The sequence below is a fragment of the Ambystoma mexicanum genome, chromosome 1q, assembly GCF_040938575.1.
Source record: "Ambystoma mexicanum isolate Mex_15411 chromosome 1q, UKY_AmexF1_1, whole genome shotgun sequence".
Lineage (NCBI taxonomy): Eukaryota > Metazoa > Chordata > Amphibia > Caudata > Ambystomatidae > Ambystoma > Ambystoma mexicanum.
In genome coordinates this window covers 630449583-630471740 of record NC_090922.1, presented here as the reverse complement: position 1 = coordinate 630471740, position 22158 = coordinate 630449583, and positions in this window count along the sequence as shown.

Genomic DNA, 22158 nt, shown 5'->3' with positions numbered 1-22158 from the left:
TTTTCTCTTTAACATGTGCTTAGTTTCAGAGACCAAAAGAAAAAGGATTAAATGTTTTGGGCTATATTTTATTTTTGGTGAAAAGGGTGAAAATGGTATTGTGCTATGTACTTAATCTGTCTCTTTTCTATTTAATCTAGAATGACTAATTAACACTTTTGGTCGGAGGTCACAGGACCGGAGGACACGGAAGATGATGGAGTGCCACGGGATGAAGCTTAAGTAATGCCTCCGGACCGAAGTATGGAGGTGAAGACAAAATAACTGGGACGCCAAAAGAGATGACTTTGCTGGAAAACCATCCAAGAGTGCCAGAATGAAAGAATTCACCGAATGAACCAGATGATGAGAAGCTGATGGTCGGGACGTCTCAGAGGTGGACATCATTAATGGAACAATGGTGAACTGAACCTGCAGCATTGTGGGTGCATTATTTCCAATGCATCCTGGAAGGATGGGCGATGGAGTTTATTGTTTAATTTAATTATTTTAATTTGTTATGTTAATTCTTTGTTTTAATTATTTATTTTATTATTTTATTATTGACTTCAAATATTGATTTCACAATTGCACAAAGACATTTAAAACTATGGACACTTCAATTGGAAAGAAAAGTGTACAATATTTTATAAGAACTAATGGACTCATTTGAGATGAATTTTGCTTCTATGGTGATTAAGCAGTGATTTATTGTGAAAAATGTAAATGTTAATTTTATTGAGTTGCTATAATGAACGCAATTTGGGTTTCCTCCAATTGTAGATTTGAATACTGCGCCAAATTGACGAAAAAGGAGGGGTATGTAGTAATATATATAGCGCTTTATAATGTTTATAGCGCTTTAGAATATATAGCGCTTCACATTTATAGCGCTTTATAATGTTTATAGCGCTTTAGAATATATAGCGCTTCACTGAATGTGATGGCAAAAATGTTTTGTTGCCAGCAATAATGTGCCACACATCTATAGTAATTTTTATGTTGCCAGCATAACATGTAGATATGTGGCTGATGGCATGCAAGGTATAGAATTCATAATGCAGCAAAAGCCCAATGTAAAATTGCAGAGAGTAAAGTGCACCCATTTTTTCTTCTTCCCTTTTGAATACCTCATGTACAGAAGACTACATTATTTATATAACTGACTGATTTAATTAACAATACTAATCACTATTTCTAAATCATTAACATTAAAATGTAGTCCCATGTACAACATGAGGTGAAAATACATGTTTTGAAATTCGTTTTTTAAACATGCACTTGAATTATTTTTCTTTTCTTTTTCTGTGTTAAATGCATAAAGCAGAAAGGAAGGCAGCAGTAAATCGAAAAGGTACAGTTATTGTAACATGAAGCTCCCATTGTTTGGGACATGATGGTGGAAACTGAATACATTTTCTGTTAATATGATAGGAAGAAAGTGTCTGCAGATATGTAACGTCACATGTGGGGAGGCTCTGAGTTTTTCCAATGGGAAGATGAGAGTGGGGAGTTTAGTTTGTGTTGGCTGGGCTCTGAAGACAGAAGCTCTTGGTGTCATTAAGCACTGGCTTGGTAGTTTTGCCGTGCATTCCAGACATCAAGATTACAGGGATAATTCGTGCTGACTAGGCCTGTCTTTCTGAGGCGAGCGAAGGAAGGTCGTGTGTGGGAGCTTCAAACAAATATTTTCAGTAAGCTAACACAGTTTAAGTGAGGTCATTGTGTGCTGTTGGATGAATGACCATTCTAAAAATGTCATGTAGGCAGAGTGGCAAAGAAAATACCCTGCATTTTAATTCGTCATGTTTATAATGTTAAAAAGTAATTCACATTCTTAAAAAAAAGAAGGCTTGTTTGTTCTGTTTCAGTGTTTTGTTTTTTCTGCTTCTTTTGTTACGGATAATGGTGAAATGTACATGTTAAGCATGTAATTGTGAATTGTACTTGTCTGCAACAGAATATAAAAACACAAATTGCTTAGTGTCATTTTTGAATTTGGCACGTTATATGTGGATACAGGGGCGATTCATTCTCTTTGATAATACATTTGTCAATTTGCCCATGCACATAGAATAACAAACAGAATAAGCAGTGATAAACAGGTGTGTGTGCGTGTACTCTTCTTGCATGTTGCTGGAGAGAATCTAATATAATGTAGATTGCAGGAGGTCCATGAGCCAGCAACGCCTAAGGGCACCTAGATTGCTGGTGTAGATAAACTAGTGATACCGTCCACAAACTGTAGGTGGCGCTCTATATAAAAATGTTGGGTGTATAGGTCCAAGGCTCTCTATAGATCACTAGGAGGTATTATAATAGAAAGAAAGGTTTTGTGTATGATGGGGTTATAATGTAGGAAAGGAAACCATGCTCACCACTAAATACCACAGATAACACACCACCACAAAATACCACAAGTAGTATATATTACTAGATTCTCCAAAATAATGTAACAAGGTATGGTCACTAGGATGATATGAGGCCAAACCCAATCTAAATGCAAGGATAATTTACCACCCAACTACCGCTCATATTTTGGTGGTAAGAAAATACCACCAAACCCCAAATTTACACAAAATATCCTACAGGTCCAACCCCAAAAGGGGCAGTCCAGCCCGAACAGCTAAATCAAACCCCTTCTGCACTAGACCACAAGCAACCCCAGACATGTTTTGGCATCATCAGTGCGGTTTAGCTTGGGTCCCCATCCCCAGCAGGATTGAGGCCAACATGAGCATAACCGTCCCACTCCGGGTGACATAAGCAAAACAAAAAGAATTATTCTTAGACCTCTGGAAATTGCTCTGGGTAGCCCTCCAGACCATTGTTTTTCAACCTGTCACAACTTTACATAAAGGGGCAACAACCATATGCAAATCAGGCGTGGTCTCACACCTTAAATAATAACAGGGAGATGAAAAAAGGAACCTTTAAACTTTTTCCTAAAAACACCCAATTCGGCTCAGATCGTAAAGAGACAGGAAGAGCATGGTGCAGCAGGGTGACTACAAAGTTAAACTGGATCATGCCACACAGCATTCGCAATGTGTTATGGTTTGTTATGTTATTAGGAGTTATAGCACACACAACTGGCAGTTCCATGGTCTCTAAGTGCTCTGGCATGTTTGAAAGAGTGAGGTTTGACTACAATAGGGAAGGCTAGAAATGTTGTATTGGTGCGTGCAGAACAGAAGTATCTTGAGCTCTGCGTCTGTGTCTGTTGCTTGGTCTTCTTTATTGAGGGTTTAGAGGCATTTCTGTTCGATGGGAGTCCGATGTGCCCATGTTGTCGGGATGTATTGGCCAGGGAAGGTCATATGTAAGTTGTTGTAGAGGTGTAGAGTTTTATTTTAAGTCTGTAGAGATGGATTTGAACATGCCTTGTGTGACTAGTCTGCATATAGTGTGTCTGAGCATGGTGGATGAGAGGGTTACTGTTAGTTACAGCGCAGGACTTCACTGGCCCCTAAATAAGTGCTATGCAGGCAAGACTGCGTTCTTCATTTGAAATGCACCAAGGGCCCATAGGCATTAAGGCGCACATAAAAAAGAGATGAGAAAAACAAACATAAGTAACAACTGGAGAATGCACCAGTCCCTAAGGCAAACTCATAAACCAGAAGAAACTGAAACCAGCAGACAGAGGTAGTCAGGGACAGGCCATTAAAGTAGTATTAGCAAATCCAGCAACAACTTATTTAAAAAGTGAGTCTTAAGCACCTTCTTTAAGATAAGAAAGGAGCGTATTTCTCTCTGGTCTAATGGAAGGCTTTTCCAAAGATGAGGAACTGTTGAGTCAAAGGCCAGTCTACCAACTCTTTCAGGTTTGATTTGAGGCATGGTCAACAAATTAGTATTGCTGGAGTGCAATGTCCGAGCACAGGATTTAAAGCCCAGCCTCGATTTTAGATAAGACAGACTTTTCCCATACAGGCATTTATGGACAAGAGTACGAACTCTAAAGGCAAAACACTCCTTCACTGGCCATCAGTGTAAGGCGTGACAAGCCTCAAGTGTCTTCAGCCTAGTTATATTGCCTTGCATAGTGCTGTGCAGAATGCTGCCACAGTAATCAATGTGTGCTCCAACAATGGCACGGGCCAGGCAAGCACAATTCTCCTTGGATAGGAAAGGGCTAATACAGTACAACAGTTTGCAAAAATATGAGGTTGCAAAAATATGAGGTGAGATTCCAAGATGGCGGGGTGCTAAGAGAGACGCACCACACTGTGCTCTGTCCCGGGCCCGGAGCTGCACTAGAGGCTGTCCTGCTGCCGTCTCTGCAGACACCCCCCGGATTGGGAGACAGTGATTAGAGAGTCCTCCACCCACTCGGAATAGTGTGTCACCAAAGCTGCAGCGAGGGACAAAGAGGCGGTCACGCCACAACGGGGAGAGCAGGGAGGCGTTCCCCTTTGAGAGCAAAAGAGTGTGCAACAGTCTTGCTCCCCGCTGCCGGGCGAGTGCCTGAGGGGGAAGGGGAGATGGCTGCAGAGGAGAGCACAGCGTGGGGATACAGCCCTCTCCAAGAGATCAGCAGGGATAAGCTGAGATTGGCGGCAGCCCACCACCTAGAGGCATGGCGTGGTGAAGCAGGACTTGGGGAGATCTGGTGAGGAGCGACCCGAGGCCCATGGTGCACAGGCAATGTGGATATTAGCCATCAAACAGAAGCTGCCTGGCGAATCCTGCTGGGGGATGCCTTAGGAGGGCCCCAGCAACAGCCCAACAGCAGGGGAGACAGAAGAGTGGGCTTGGGTGGGGGCAGCTTCCCTGCAACAACGTGGACTGGAGAGGGAGAGGGGATACAGTCCTCCATTACCTCTGGATACCAGGAAAGAACAGAGGAGGAACAAGTAACCCCAGGGAACAGGAGCCAAGATCTGAGGTAGCAGAGCACACTAGGACACTTCAGGGCCCTAGCACATGGGTGGGCCAGGTGGAAGATGCCCGATTGGATTGATGTGCGGCAGAGTACAGCAGTCACAGGATGTGGCCCTGGGAGGACTGACAGTAGTAGAGCCCCGGACGGGAGAAATAAAGACTGCCAGGCAGGGTGTGGGACATCCCATACAGGTGGAAGCTGGTGGAGGCTGGCCTGCTGAGGAGGGCAGTGTAGGCTGTAGAAGACCATCCCACGCTGGTGGTGGAGGCAGAGAGTTAAGGCTGTGACTCCCAGATGCCTGGAGCAAAAGGGAAAAGTACACCGGCATGACCAAGGAAGCACCCCCCCTCCTCAGGAAAGACAACTCGAGAGGTGTTGGAAACAGCAGATGGACAGGCGGCAAACACTCTGCGAGGAGCGACTTCGAGGGAGAGATAGGCCGGACAGTGAGCAGGACGCTATGGCCCTCAGCAAAGAGGATTTGCAGGAATGCTTGCGAGACATGGAGGAACGAATGACAGATACTTTCCAGGAGCAGCTTGTCTTTGTGAAAGAGGACTTCAGAAGTTCCTTGAAAGAAATAAGAGAGGAGGTGGGAGCCCAGGGGGTAGAGTGAACAATGTGGAACACGGGCTGACAGAGGTCTCGCAGGAAATACAACAGAACAGTGAGCTGCTGGAGGAGGTGGAGTGAGCGACCCAGAACCTGGAAACTCAAGTGGAGGACCTGGAGAACAGGTCACGCCAGTCCAACATCCGAATGAAAGGGCTTGATGAAACAGTTCAAGATGCAAACCTGAAGGAGACCATCCAGCAATGCTTTGGGGACCTACTAACAGAGACTACACCAGCGACAATAGGAGTGGACCGAATCCCAGGCGGTCGGAACCAAGAGCAAAGCCGCGGAACATCCTGGTCACAGTGTCACAACATCTTGAGAGCAGCACGGGGCCAGGCCAACATTACAGTCAATAGGTCCACAATCCAACTGTTCCAAGACCTGGCACTGACGACCCTTCAGAAACGTAGGTGTATGGGGCCGGTGACGAGAGCATTGACTGTGAAGCGGATCCGCTATAAATGGACATTCCCATTTGGACTGCTGTTTACGCTGGATGGGAATCAGCACCACATCACTACCTGCGCTGAGGGGCAGACCCTGCTACACTTGGAGGACGAGGCGGACGAGCCAGCAGGGCAGCCCAGGCGCTCCCCGGCACGGGGGAGCAGACAATGGGAATGGTAAATAGGGATCTGCGGCCCTAAGGGGAGGGGGGCACAATTGAAAGGACCAGTAGCACGGGCCAAGGATGGTGCACCTTGATTGGAACAAAAATGCCTGGAGGGCTGGATCTGACATGGAAATAAGGAGGGATAGCAAGTAGGGGAGTAGGAGACAGAGAGGCAAGGTGGAGGGGGACAGTGTACTCAGCAACAAGGGGGGGAGTGGAATGTTCAGGACAAGAACGATAGTAGGCGCGTAAGCAGCCCTGGATGGGGAGGTAAGGGAGATCTTGGAATCGGAGAGAGGTTTAGGTAACCTCTGCATGATGTTGGCTCAGATATTTATTTTATTTTTTTTATTTGGTTAGCTGATATAATCAACTTTTCAAATATAAATACAATCAGATCCACATCATTATGTGCACATATCATCTAAACATATACACAACATATCATTTCCATATCAAACACAAATTTAATTTAAAATTAAAAGAAAATCAAGATTACAAAAAAAATCCAAATTGGATCAAAATCTATATCATAATTACTTCCTAAAAAGGCCATTTACACACAATTTAAATACTTTCCATATATTATGTTCATGTGCAGGGGAATAGTGATTCTAAAAATTGTACTATTGTAATACAAACAGCTAGTTTCATATTTACAAAAAGATAATACCAAATTTCATCTGGATCTCTGAAACAATAAAAGAATAAAACATGGTAAGAGACTTAAAATATCTTTCTCTCCTTTCCCTTAATGTAGGACATGATACTGCTGGAGTGTTTCTCTCACAAGTCTGTTCTTGCAAAATCGACAGAAATTTTGCTCAGGTAATATTATTTATCTCCTGGCTAACACATCATTCGTAGGCCAGAGATTTAACCTGAATCGAAGATACCGACTTCGTATTTGAGGAGATGGACACTTGGCCAAATAATCAGCCATGACACACATTTGTTTATGGCCAAACAATGTCGTGTTAAAATCCCTGTATAACAAACATTTAGATCGATTCACAATCCAGTCGTGCTGATAGATTTTAATCTTAGCACGATCAGGATTGTATAGTAATAAATCCAGATCAACAGAGGCATCCGCTAAGGTATTCAGAGTAAACTTTAGCCACATTTTCGGCAGCATATGCTGCGATGCTAATAAGTATTGGGCTACAATTCCCAATCTATTCTGAACATTAATATTCAACAAGCACTTCCTTAGAAACGCTGACATTTTCCATAAAACATGGGCATGCATTGATATTAGCCCAACTTCAAATCGAATTAATGGAAGTGGCGTGCATTTGGGTAAACACAAAATTTGTTTCCAAAAACCCGACTCAATTTTGTCCCACCAACATTGCTCTTTAGGGATATATGCTTCCACTCCATGCAATAAGATGGGAATCACTTTTTGTTGATAATATAACACAGTCTGTTTTAATGAGAATTTGCCATATGTTCGTGTTAGAATTTTTGCTTGAGCAGTTAAAGTTTGCAATGTACTTTTAAGTTTTATGTTATTAGTCTCACACTTCAATTGCTCAGCCATTGTAATGCCCAAATATTTATATTCCAAGACAGTTGTCAATGCCACCTTATTCAAGTACAACTTATAAGGCCTCTGCTTAGTTCTACCATTTGGTCTACAGATCATAACTTGCGTCTTGCCTGTATTTATTACAAGATTGTTTTGTTCTACATAGGTGTCAAGGGTCTTTTGCATTTTCTGAAGGCTTACCAGTGTTTGGGATAGTAACACAAGATCGTTGGCATACAACAAATAGCATATTTTGGATTGCCCTAGTCTTGGAGGATCACTTACCATGTTCCGGAAGGAATTACCCATATCCAATATAAACAGGTTGAAAATTGTTGATGCCAGGATACAACCCTGTTTAAGGCCACGATACGTTGCAAATTGCGCTGTTAGTAATCCATCTAAATTCATTCTAACCTGCATAGTGGTGCTGTTATGTAACAGCATAATTAGTGTACACAGAGAGGGAGGGCAGCTATAAGCAACCAATTTTTGATATAACAAATGCTGATCAATTGAGTCAAAGGCGACTCGAAAATCAGCAAACGCTAAATAACGCAATTGATTTCTAGTCGCCATGTCAGATTTGATCAAAGCCATGATGTTCGGGATTGTGCCCAAACCCGTAACAAATCCAGATTGATAAGGGTCTCTTAATTTGAAGCTTTGTGTCCAATCATTAAGGTCCTTTAATATTAGTTGTGAAAATATTTTACCCGGCGCGTCCAAAAGAGCTATAGGTCTGTAGTTCATTGGGAGTTGTCGATCACCCTTTTTATAGATGGGAACAATAATAGAGTGTCTCCACGAGGGAGGTAACACCTGTGTTTGGTTTATGGCAGAGAATATGCAAAATAATATTTTGGCCCAAGTTTCTGGATTCTTTTTCATGACTTGATTTGATATTCCATCCGGACCACAAGACCTAGAATTGCTTGCCTTTTTAATATAGAAATGAATGTCGGCCAAATCAAACTTGAGAAAGAAGGTCTTCAATTTACAAGAGTCCACTCCCACACCACCTTCTGGGAGTGAATATAACCCAGAAAAGTGCTCAATCCAAAGCTGCTCGGTTACACCATTTGCTTGAATTATGCATTGTGATCCTTGGGAAGCTTGATTTAATAATGTCCACATTTTTGCTGTCTTTTTTGACTGAAACATACTCAGCATTTTAGCTCCAACTTCTTGATATAACTTGGTCCGATTACATCAGAGCCAATTCTTATATCTAGTCTTCAGCCGTTTTAATAGAGCTGATCTAATCTCTATGGGCTGTTTAAGGGCTTCTCTCATGAGCTCTCAGCAGAGTTTTTTGTCTGCTCACCTCATGATTATAACCATGTAGGTTTGGGACTTGGGTTTTGCAACTGGTTGACTTCAGCGATTTACGTTGGAAGAGATTCATCATATCACAATACATAACACTTTGCATATTATCACTTGAGTTCATTGTATTAAATTCTGACAATAATTTGTTGAAATCTTCTAGTGACTCCTCCGACCATCATAGTCTATTAATGCCCAGATTTATCACAAGGGATCCTTGTTGATAATGAAGCCTCTCAGATTGTTTAATTCTAGATATAACCCATTTAGTTGTAAATTGGTCATGATCACTCATGACCGATTTCACAATGCGAAAATCCTAAATTAGAGAGAATAAATTCATATTCACATAGATGTAATCAATCGTAGAGTGGCTTGCACCTCTGTGCCATGTTGGACAAGGGGGAATATCTGACTTAAATGCTCCATTTAATTGATGCAAATTTTGTGATTTTATGAAATGATTCCATTTTAATAGTCTGTTTTTATTGACTGCAGATTTTTCAGTAATGCAATTAAGATTTAGATCACCTCCAAGCAAGATATAGGTTATTGAAGAGTCTAGGGCAATTAACAAAAATAATTCGATCAGATCTTTGAAGAAGCAAGAGTTAGACATTCCCGTATAGATTAACCACTGCACACTTGAAAGAATACATATATACCTTTACCACTTGCATATCATTATCAGGAGACGTCCATTGCTCAGATTGCAAACCAGAGTCTTGTTTTACTGCAATAAGTAGGCCGAATGTTGGTCTCCCTTGATTTGTTTTATTAGCAGCATTTAGGTGACTATCATAGTTATCCCATAGAGGGACATCTGTGAGCCACGTCTCTTGCAAAAGTAAGATATTGAATCAATTCAAAGAGTTTTCGTTGTTATTTCGGGAGTAGTTACGTCTAGTTAGTTAGAGGTTTCACAACATTTGCAAAACACACCCATTTTTGCTGCCCGAAATTAATTTTCTCCTTATCCTTTATTTACCATAACCAGTTTTGTATCATTCAAACTATTTTTTACTGAACCCTCAGCTGAAATTTCAAAAAAACCCAGGGCAAATAGCTGATTTATAGCCAACCATATAGTGTTTTGTATAACTCGAGAGTTCATCCAGATTCTAACATTACTTAACCTGGGAGCATTTGGAAATTCCACTAGGGCATTGTCAGTTGACGTGATATCTTCGAGTTGAGGGATGTCTGAAAATATGGCTAGAAGAGATCGCCGGTTTAGGTCAAACTGAGTACGCTGGTTTGGTCTGCATTGGAGATTTAAGTAATACGCAGCTGGCTGTTTAGTGGATTGAGCTGACTTAAGATCAATTTTTACTTTCATTTCCTCTGTAGCATTTCGAGGGCCCTCCCTTACCAAACTTGTTTCCCTATTATTGGCCAGCACAGATTGAATAAGATGGATTATTTCAAGTGCAAGTTCAGTTAGGATGGTGCTTTTTTCCCCGTGCGTTAGGGATGGTTTAGAATTCAATGTCCCTTCTTCCGTCTCCAGGGAAGCAGTACTTTTATTTTGCTGATTGATCTTTACAATTTCTTTACCAACACCTACTATCCTCACGTCAGTCCTCAACGACGAAGGATCTTTACTCACTGGGGTATGTTTATCATTTTGTATGCTTACCTTCTCGCCGTTTACGTTGCAGATTTTCAGATATTTTTGGTCTTTCCACTACAGGGAGTAACAGGTGACCAGCCATGTAGCATCGACTGCTTGTCTGCTCTCTCGTCGGGGAAGGTCATTAGGATCTAGAGTGAGTGGTCGTTTAATATTATTTTTAGTGGCTGTAACCTTTCCCGACTCTAAATTTTCATTTGAAAGAATTTCCTCTACACCACGATTAGAAACAGAATCCGCTAACTCGTCCAATGGGGCATAAGCCATAATGTCCTTAGATGCAGTAGCCAATTGCAGGGAGGCTCTCACCTGTGCTTGCAAATGGTATTTTTTCGCAACCGCACTGGACGCTATTGCAGAGTTTTTCGTTGGAAGCTTGATGGCTTTAAAGAATTGGTTTGTATTTGTTAGAGAGTTTTTCTTCAAATCTCTTTGATTTTTAGGCAACTTAGTCCGAGATATGCTCGAATTTTTTTATTTTTTCCTATAGGGTTTGCAAAAATTGTGTAAGAGTTTTTAGGTGCAACAGGGCTCAGATGTGATAATGGGGCTTGCGAAATAGCCTCGCCCCGCAGTTGCATAGGCATTTCTAAGGTCCTACTCACAGGCACAGAGATTACAGGGTCTATTTTGGTAAAACCTATTAATGGTAAATCATCATTTACATTTGCAGAATTTTCTACCCATGATAAGGTTTGACATGCAACAGACACACATGTAATACTCACAGGTGGCTCAACCCGGGGTTCTCTCGACTTTCGGCACAACCACAACCCTATTTCTTCCTGCCATGTCAAAATGTTTTCAATTTGAGTTCATTGCAGTGTTAATTTTTTATCAAATGAATCATATAGTTTGCTTAGAGTCAGCATCGTTAAGTTCATGGCATTCAAGGCTATTTTTATTATTTTGGAGGCCGAATCCACCTGGGGCGGCACTGTCAGATCTAATAGGGGAGCGATTGTTCTTCGAGGGGTGGGCGCATAAAAGGATTCCACTGACTCAACTGAGGGCTTGTCGTTTTCATCAAACAATATAGGGGAGCCTGATAAATGTTGCGAAATGTGCCGAAAAGCGGGAGACACCCGAGTCTATATCAATTATGGCCATATCAGGTCTAACATTTTCAGGCGATACATCTTTTATGCCCTCTGCCACTGTGGGTGCATTTTCCAATATAACACTGCCCGTTAAAGAGGGATTTGGGATCTCACCTATGCCAGCAGACCCCTCTATTGTCCAATTGCATCACCTGCAAGAACATCTTCTGATACATGTTGAGGCAACTCCTTCACCGATGTCTCGAGAATCTGTTTGCGAGATAGGCGTTTGTCCATAATTATTGGCGCCAAAATTAGCGGTAATGTGCTGACAATAGACAATCCTTCTTTGGTTGTTCTCTGGGGCGTAGCAAGCTGGACGTCCTTACAGAATTTTCAAATGTCATGGGACAGAGCCTGCAGAGGGCCAAGCTTTGCAACTTTGCCGGAGCGTTTGTCCGTTGGCGTGGAAGTTGAGTAATTCAAGGTTCGCTTACGTGAGGTAAGCGACTGTGATCTTTATTTTGGAACTCGATCCACAGTAATTAGTGTGACAGGCATGCCTGTCTTCAAGGTGGGCACATTGTAATGTGACATTTTAGTTAGAACCAAAACAGGAAAGGATTTCTGAGCAAAACAAAAATGAAAAAAGAAGAGGAAAAATACTCAAGCTGTATCTCTCTGCTGCTCTGCCGCTACTCTGCAGCGAAGAGGCAAAGAGGTACTTCAAGATACTTTGCCTGGTGTGTGCGCCCTGGTGCGCGCGGGGTCACGCTTTTAACCTCTTAACGCCCAGAGGGGCGGAGCTTCAGTTGTTTATGCCGTATTACGGAAGATTTTGCACTAAACAAAAAGAAATAATGAAGTAAATATATATATATATTCACTGTAATAGAAAAGTCACAAGTAAGTGTTTCAGAGTCTTGATGAAGAAAATACCGTGGGCTGAGGTAAATCACAAAGTAAAGCAGTAATCCAGTAGAAGCAGCGTGTGAGGCAAAGAGGTACTTCAAGATACTTTGCCTGGTGCGCGCGCTCTGGTGTTAACCTCTTAACGCCCAGAGGGGGCGGAGTTTCAGTTGTTTATGCTGTATTATGGCAGATTTTGCACGTGGGCTGAAGTAAATCACGAAGTACAGCAGTAATCCAGTAGAACCAGCGTGCGAGGCAAAGAGGTACTTCAAGGTACTTCGCCTTCGTACTTCGATAGTTTTTCAAACCAGTGCCTCAGGGCGGTTGCCCGAGGGTATCATAGGATCTCTGGTTCGAACCTGGGTGGGGGGGAAGGGGTGGTGCAGGAAGGGGGCGTTTGATGTTGGGGTTATAGTTAGGGAGGGGGGTAAGCAGTCAGGAAGATGGAGTACGGGTGCAACTAAGAGGGATGGGAAAGGTCACAGAAAGGAGATAATCCAGGGCATGTTCAAGATTCTATCTCATAATGTAAGGGGGCTGAATTCTCCAATTAAACGTAGGAAAGTGGACATGCAGGCAAAGAAGGAGAACGCACAGATTCTAATGCTCCAGGAAACCCATATAAGAAAGATGGATAAGGCTAAAATTTGGTTGCGACAATTCTCCAGGATGTGCCAGGCCAATACCCAGGGGAAGACAGCGGGGGTGATGATAGCTTTCAGGGATTCAGTTACGGTCCGGGTGACATGCTCCCAAGCTGACTTAGAGGGCAGATACTTATTCTTGCAGGTGCATTAAGAGCAGCAACAGTTCACACTGGCAACAATATATGCGCCTAATGTAGGCCAGGATGGGTTCCTGAGGGGGTGATGGCCAAATTGGAGCAATTTGCAGTGGGTGAGATTATATTTATTGGGGACTTCAACCTAGCATGGACTCACCATCTAGACAGGAGTACAGGGGTAAAGAGGGGAGAGCAGGGGCCCTCCCACTCGCTAGTGGAGCAGGTTGAAAACTTAGCTCTCCAAGACGCATGGTGGATCAAAAAAGGGGATGAGAGGAGATACACTTGCTTCTCCCACACCCACCAATCCATGTTGAGGATAGACTATGTGTGGGTAACCGCTGCGCTGACGGGGGATGTGGGGGAAATAGAGGTGAGATCCATCTCCCTGTCAGATCACGCCCCGGTCACTATCATGGTTAAGGTACAGGGGGCACGGAGGAGCCTGTGGGGCTGGAGATTCCAGGGGAACTGTTGAAGGACAGCGTGGTCACGGCCACAATAGGGGAGAAAATCAACTAATATCTTTGGGAGAATGGCACCCCGGACATCTCCAAAGACGGGCTGTGGGACACCTATAAAGCTTTGATGAGAGAGGAGCTGATAGGACTGAAGGCTCAGAGGGAGAAACAATGGGGGAGAATGGAAGAAGAGCTGGAGGTGCAGCTAGGGGAGGTCATGCAGGCCCTGGTGGAGAAACGCAGCATGGCTTTATATAGGATACTGAAACATATTCGGGCCTGCTAGACCTGATACACACGCGCTAGGCCAACATTTCTCTTTTACGGGCCAAGTAGAGATTTTATCTAAGGGCAAGCAAAGCAGTTCGGCTCCTGGCACAGCAGTTAAAGTCAGCGACGGTGGCACAGACCATTCTCCAGATAGAACAATCGGATGGGTCGATTTCGACAGACACAGAGAGTATTGTGGAGATGCTTGCAGATTTCTATGAGTCCCTGTATACTTTGGTAGACCCGGATGACAAGGGAATAGAGGATTATCTAGAGGCCCTATCTATACCAAAGCTGAAGGAATATACCAAAGGAATGGAGGCAGCAATCAAGGCCCTCCCACTGAAAAAGGCACCCAGACCCGATGGGTTCCCAGCAATATTCTATAAAAAATTCAGAGGCAAACTAGTCCCAAGGCTCACCAAGCTGTTTAACTCGATTACAGCTTCAGGGTGCGTTGCACAATCTATGACAGAGGCCAAGGTGGTTGTATTCAAGAAGCCGAACAAAGATCCAAGTGCGGGTCATATAGGCCATTGCACTGATGAACATTGATGCCAACTTTATACGGGCATTCTAGTGGCTAGACTATCTCTGCTGCTCCCAAAATTGATTAATCATGATCAGTCGGGGTTCACTGTGGGGCCGCAGACCTATTATAATACCAGACGGATATGCCACCTGGTGGAAAAGACTTTTAAAAGGCAGATCTCATTGGAGGCAGAAAAAGGGTTTGATCGCGTTGAGTGGCAGTACTTGTGCCATGTAATGGAGCACATGGGAGTAGGTAACCGTTTTCTGCTGATGGTAGGGGTGAACTATAGAAGTCCCTCAATGCGACTGTCGGTAAACACCCAGTTATCCAGGGACATCCAGATCGGCGGGGGACTAGGCAGGGGTGCCCGCTGTCTGCATTGTGATACACCCTCTATTTAGAGCCATTACTTATAAGATTAAGGCTAAACCCTGAACTAAGGGGGAGACCATTTGTGGGGAAGAGCATAAAGTGCCAGCATTCGCCGAAGATATGTTCGTCCAGAGATGTCGATCCCAGCACTGGTTGCAGAATTGTCTGAGGCTGAACGGGTGACAGGACTTAAAATCAACATGCATAAATCAGAGCTGTTGGGGCTGGCACTCATGCCAGCACAGAAGGGCTACATGGTTGGGTGCTCCCCCATTGCTCTGGCGGATGGATCTATAAAGTACCTGGGGGCCAATATAGCGAGCATCATTTGGCAATTGTATGACAGAAATTACTCAGAGGTGCTGTGATGGGTTAAGGAGGATCTGGGGAAGTGGAACCCGCTTTCCATATCGTGGATGGGCCATATTGCAGCAGTGAAGATGGTCACGCTACTGAGGGTCTTGTATCAATTTTCAGGCCCTGCTGGTCCCTGTCCCAAGGACATTCTTCACATATATGGCAAAATAAATGCCCACGGGTAGCCTTACCAGATTCGATGGCATCTGGGGAAAAAGGGTGCTAAGGGCTTCCGAATTTCGTTGCATACTATGAGGTGGCCCAGCTGAGGGTGGTTAGAGATTGGTTCTCAGGGGATTGATCCAAGCCGTGATCTAGAATGGATAGATCAGTGGCAGGGAGACCCTTGGAGGAAATTCTGTGGATTCAAAGGCAGGCTAGGCCCCAGTGTGGCGACATGAGCTGGCGGTGGTATGCAACATTTTGGACAAACTATTGGAGTGGGAGGCCCTATCCTTTTATCTATCTACATTCACGCTACTCTTTGGGAATACCCAGTTCTCCCTGGGGATGGCACAGGGCTCTTTCCGGCAACGCCACAAAGTGGGGTGTAAGAAGCTGGGGGGCATGGTCTGGGGGTTGGGGATACCGATATAGTAGTTTGGTCTCACCCTAAGTTACTAGGGGAATCCAGACGTGGACCCCTTGCTCACTATTCTTAGAGAGGCACAGCTCTACCCTACTGATGATGTCCAACCAGACTGAAACAGGTGTCTGGGGTTGCTGTTGGTACTCTTGTTCAAAGGAGAATTGCTTAGCATTTCGGGGCTGGACAAAAACTGATATGTTTGGGATATTTCTCCTCTGTGAAAGATAGTGAGCTAAAGAATCTGGGTAAGGCTCTTGCAACCAGGACTAATGTCTGGCAGAGACTCCCAGGACCCCCCCTTGTTTTTTGCATATTTAAGTAATTTATGGTCTCACCCTAATTTACTAGAGGAATCCAGATGTGGACCCCTTGCTCACTATTCTTAGAGAGGCACTGCTCCACCCTACTGATGAGGTCCAACCAGACCGAAACACGTGTCTGGGGTTATGATATGATAGGTTATTTATAACACGCTTATTACCCAGAGGTTTCTAAGCGCGGACCCGGGATTCGAACCTGTGTCGCTCCGTGTCGTTTTGTTTCCAAGGCAAGCATGTTGCCGCTGAGCTATCCTCCTTGCTGTTGGTACTCTTGTTCAGATGAGAATTGCCTAGCATTTCGGTGCTGGACTGCCCCTGGGCAAGACAAAGACTGATATGTTTGGGATATTTCTCCTCTGTGAAAGATAGTGAGCTAAAGAATGTGGGTAAGGCTCTCTCAACCAGGACTAATGTCTGGCAGAAAGACTCCCAGGACCCCCTTTGTTTTTTGTTAGTATATAACACGCCAGGATCATCAAGGGTATCAAAAAGGAATTTTGTGAATACATTATATAAGGTGGGGTAAGGACAATACTCCCCCCCCCCCAGGACACCACAGACGAAGCTAACAGGGTGGCTGCTGCAGATTTGCTAAAACCTCTTGCAGTACGTTCAGCCACAAAAGAGAAAAAACAGGCCATGGCCACATGGGAAAAATAAGCAGAAGAATGCAGTCTATCGGCCAATATGTTATAGTCTACCAGATCGGACGCTGCAAAAACATCTAAAAGCATAAGCAGAGCAACCCCACCCTTATACATAATCTGGAGCATGTTAGACTTAAGTTCTATTAGGACGGTCTCTCTCCCATGCGCGGCCCTAAAGCCTGACTGCCTAAGACCAAGTAAATTGTGCTCCTCCAAGTAATACTATATTGATAATCTTTAGTAGGAAAGGTACATTAGTTATCGGTCAGTAGTTAGTAGCAACACCAGGGTCCAGGGAGGACTTCTTAAGCAAAGGCAGTTTCCACACCTGCTTGATTGTATAATGTACAATAGCTGAGTTAAAGGAAACGTTGATAAACCTGGTGATCACAGAAATCATAGAGGGTATATGTTCCTTCACAATGACAGCTGGGCAGGGATCTCCTCTGCACACAGTGGGCTTAAGGGAGAGGATAATAGCTGTGACCTCCTGTTCCGTAACATTCGAGAATTTAAATAATAGAAAGGCAGCCGGAAGGTTATTCCAGCGACTGGGCAGTGCAGAGAAAGTAGCTTGTTTTTGAGCAATAGTTTTCTTAAGAGTTTGAACCTTATTCCTGAATTCGCCCTGTATAGCAGTACACCATGCTTCATCCTTACTAATGGAAGCTTGTTGTTTCACATCAGGGGACTCAAGTTGTCTGAGAACTTCAAACAGTCCTTTAGAATCACATTTAGCTGCACTGATGCAATAATCAAAGTGTTCCTTTTTGGCATTAACTAAGGCTCCTTTCATTTTTTTGCAGCAGGGAGATAAACTTGTTTATCTTCAGAGGAAAGAGATCTAAGCCAGTTTTTGTGACATTTATTTTTTTCAGATCTTAATTTATGTAAACCAAGATTGTTAATTGGAAGTGACACAGATCTTACGTTTTCTTAAGGGAGCAATCTCATCTATGGCTAAGGTCTGTGAGTGCTGATAATAGGCAACAATATCCTGAACAGATGTTAAAGACACAAGCAACTCTGACGGTGTATGCAGCAGCGGAGAAAGAGAATATTTTGTAGCTTTGTGCAGATTACGCTTGGTGACAGTGATATTAACAGGATACACACGCGGCTTGAGGTCAATGGTAGGCAAACGGAACTTAACAAAATAATTATATCACCATGGACAAGGTGAGATTGTAAGATCATCAATCTTAATTTCATAGGTACAAATCCAATCTAGTATGTGACCTTTCCTATATGTGAAAGCCATAACATGCTGCTGAAGGCCAAGATCAATAAGAGCTTCATTAAGTGAAGCAGCAGCAAGATCTGCACCATCATTAAACCAATATTTAAAATCGCTCAGCAATTAAATATTGGACGAGGGTTTTTTCATTGGAAGGAGAGTAGAGATAAACTGAGTCTCAAAATGCGGCATTTCATTAGGGGGTCTATACAGTATAAAGAAACTGTATGTGATACAGTTTAACTAGCTATAGTTCAGAGCCCTCAGAGGTCTCAATGGTAATTTCATGGATATAAAGATTCTTTTGAAAAATGATGGCGACTCGTGTAAGGGTGCAGAATTTGACTCAGGACACAAAGGGGGCATGCCTATTTGAATAGACTTTTATTAACATACAAATATGGAAGAACCATACCTGTCCCTATAACTAAAAGGGGATTCCCTGCCTCAAACAAAACTAAGGATAATGTCAGAACGTCCGTCAAAAGTAAATAGTCCACTAACCTATGTCCCAAACCTATTTCTGTCCCTTACACTTCAAAAGAAAAACGATATAACAGGTTTTGCCCTCCCTCCAGAAGAGTGGCTCCTTCCTTCTGGGTGGTTTTAGGCAGTTTGTAAATGATGGGTAATATCCCTTTCCCCCTAGCCATCACTAGGCTTTCTAAATAGTTCTTTAGGCAGTTTGTAAATGATGGCGGAATATCCTCCATTCCCCAAGCCTCTTCCAGGCTCTCTTTCAACAGGCACAATAATATCTGGACTTTTACCAGAGGATATATGTTTCCTACTCTGGTCTTCTCTCGACTTTTGGAAAAGGATATGTGAGGGATCAGAATGTGAGGGAGACAACTTTGTATAGGCTTTTTATAAGATGCCATTTTATTAACCCGAAATGGGGTTTGACAAGGCCTCACTATCCCTACCCTGACGAGGATTTCCCTGCCCATCGAAATAAACTAGAGGAATGTTAAAAAAACCTGATAACTGTTTCTCCTTATAACCTGGGTGAAATCCACTTCCCCAGATTCAAACAGGTTTTTCAATGAACAGTTCAAAATTAGGAAAGTTCCGTCTTGCAACAAAGTCCTAATGATAAAGGTTCCTCTTGCTTCAAAAAGTCTCTCCTTTGGACCCTGACCAACAGTTCAAAATATTTAGAAAGTATTTATCTCCCCACTTGTAGCAGAGAGTTCAACATAACTTCTTCTTAGAAAACAAGAATATGTCCACAGTTCGTCTGTATCAAAAAAATACTTTTTGTCAGGATGATTCTACAACAGTCCACAATACAGTTGCATCAACAATATTGATTTGTCAGGATGATTCCACAATAGTTCACAATATCTTTAATGGTCTTGCCTGTCAAGAAACAACAACAGACACCCTCACTCTTCAACCCACGCCTACCCAAAATGCTAGACCCTTGGAGTAAACTGGAACGGAGCATACAAGGAAAGGGTGTAACTTCGCACGGCAGTGCTCGTTATATTTACCATCAAGGCTTCCTCCAACGCGGCACCCCATTATCCTTCTGTGCACGTTGGGGATTGCCATGGTGACCGGGGCTCGGCATCTCGCATCCTGCAGTGACGCCATTACAACAGCGCCCACGTGGTACATCACGTGTCGTTAGTACTGCGATAAAGCCCCACCCCTAACAACGCTCCAACGCTTCTGATCCCGTTGTTTTGCTTCGGCAGTGGCGTTTGCTCTCATTATTGTGATTCTTCGTTTTCCGACCCTTGGCCTGCATTTCTGCACTATGTTTATTGCTCAACCCTCTGGACTTGTTTTGGAACCTTCGTTTTTGACACGGACTGCTCTCGACTCGCTCTTGCTACCTGATTCTGCTTCCTCAGTCAGCTCTGGTATTCGACACGGACCGTTTCTGCTTCTGCTCTTGGATTTTGTATTTGTTAAGGCTTTTGGATTGTATTCAGGATCTTGATTAGGCGTCCTCGTGCCGGCGGGAGAAAGGGCCTAAGTGCTGGACTAGAGACTGCCTCATAGCACTTGTGCACTTAAGGCGTCCTCGTGCCGTCGGTCATAGGTTGGTTTTGTCCACCTCATCAGGAGAGACTCTATCTGCAACTTCTACCTGCAACAGGGGACATCCAATTTACGGAACCTGCACCTAGTTCACAGAGCTTGAATTGCTCACCCTGGTAAGTGCTGATATTCAGTGTTTCCTTAAATGGTGTTGTCATCCGGTAAACTTAGGTATTTACCACTTGCACTTCATTCTGTCTGCAGGTTGGTTGTTAACACCCTCCTGGCTGTGTATACGAATATCATTGCTTCTTTTGCCTCAGGAAGGTCACTTCATTTTCTCCAGGTTAGTCTGATTTTTGGTTTACCTGGTATGGTGTACTCAGTATTGATTGTGTACTAATCAAAGATTTTACTTTGCAGCCAGCGGGTTCCAGGGTGCCCATTCATCTTCCGATCAATAGAACCCTCAGTCTGTCCTTAAGTACTCCTGAGGGTTACATTGGTAGGGAGAATTAGTCCACTACACGATGAGTTCAAGTCTCCTACCACTACTGAATACAGGGTGTGTTCTGACAGAATCAGAAGCCTTATACATGGACACCAATGGAGACCCACTGGCCACTCTGGTCCAGCTCGTGGCTGACTTACGTGCTGACATGACAGCAGCACATAATGCCACTCACCGGCGCATTGATGACATGCAGGCAGAACTACGAGCTGCCGGGACTAGGGTTTCAGTCCAACCTTCAGCCTCTGCCGGAGACCAGGCACGACCAGATATGGTTCCTGTGTACATGGCAGCAAAGTTTCCGTTGGCTCCACCGGAACGTTTCTCTTGCGATCCTAAAACATTTAGAACATTCATTAATCAGTGCAGGTTGCACTTCCTGTGCCGCCCAACTTCTTTCCCGGACTCAACCACCAAGGCGGCGTTTGTACTATCCAACTTGGGTGGTACGGCAGCAGTTTGGGCTAACCCTTTATTAGAACAGGATAGCCATTTACTATATGATTGCGATGCACTGATAAGTGTTTGACACCCGGTACAAGTCTCAGGCTACAGACCTGGAACTACTCAATTTACAGCAAGGTGATACTCCCCTCTTGAATTACTTGGCCTTGGCAAAATGTATCCAATTGGTGGCAGAGACAGGGTGGCCGGATGAGAAGAAGGCTGCACTGTTTTATAAAGGGTTATCAGACATGCTTAAAGATATCCTTGCTACAGTCCCTGTGGTGCCAACATTATTTTCCGAATTTTTGGATCTGGTTCTCCAGATCGACGCCTGGAAAAAGGAGAGGAAAGGGGAGAAACGCTTACCACCACCCATCCTCCCTAGCATTGTGAACCCCACTTCCGGTAACGATGAACCCATGCAGATAGGGGCTGTTTGTTGTCCTTTGTCTACAGATGAGAGGGAAAACCGCAAGAAAAATAATGTATGTTTCTATTGCGGTTCATCTGGTCATTTCCTGCGGTCATGTCCCAGAAAACCCTCAAAGCAGGGAAATGCCAGAGCCCAGCAATAGACAGAGTCCCTATGCCGAGCAAAGCCTCTCAGGGCTCCGCATTATCAGTAACGTTCATGGTACCTGCCAGCCTCACATATCCGGAAGGAATCCCATGGTTATCGGAAGCAGTCCTAGATTCAGGTGCTACTGATAATTATATCGATGCTCAGTATGTTCGGGAGTGCCACATTCCACTTGTTGCTAAAGAACAACCAGAAGTGGTCAATGCGGTGGATGGCACTACACTGCTCTCCGGTCTAGTGACCGAACAAACCGTTTACATGATCATGAACATCCATGGCAGTCATTCTGAACTCATATCTTTTGATGTCATAAAAGCACCACAGTTCAAGTTGATTCTAGGATTACCTTGGCTTAGATAACACAATATGATCATTGATTGGGCTGCTGGTTCATTGGTCTTTGACTCACTGCATTGCCGTTCCAGTTGCTCACAAATGAGCGATAGCCTTCCCAGCCCTTCTCGTGCCTTGTTGGACTCAGCCGCCATAGATGGTGGAGTGACTACTGCT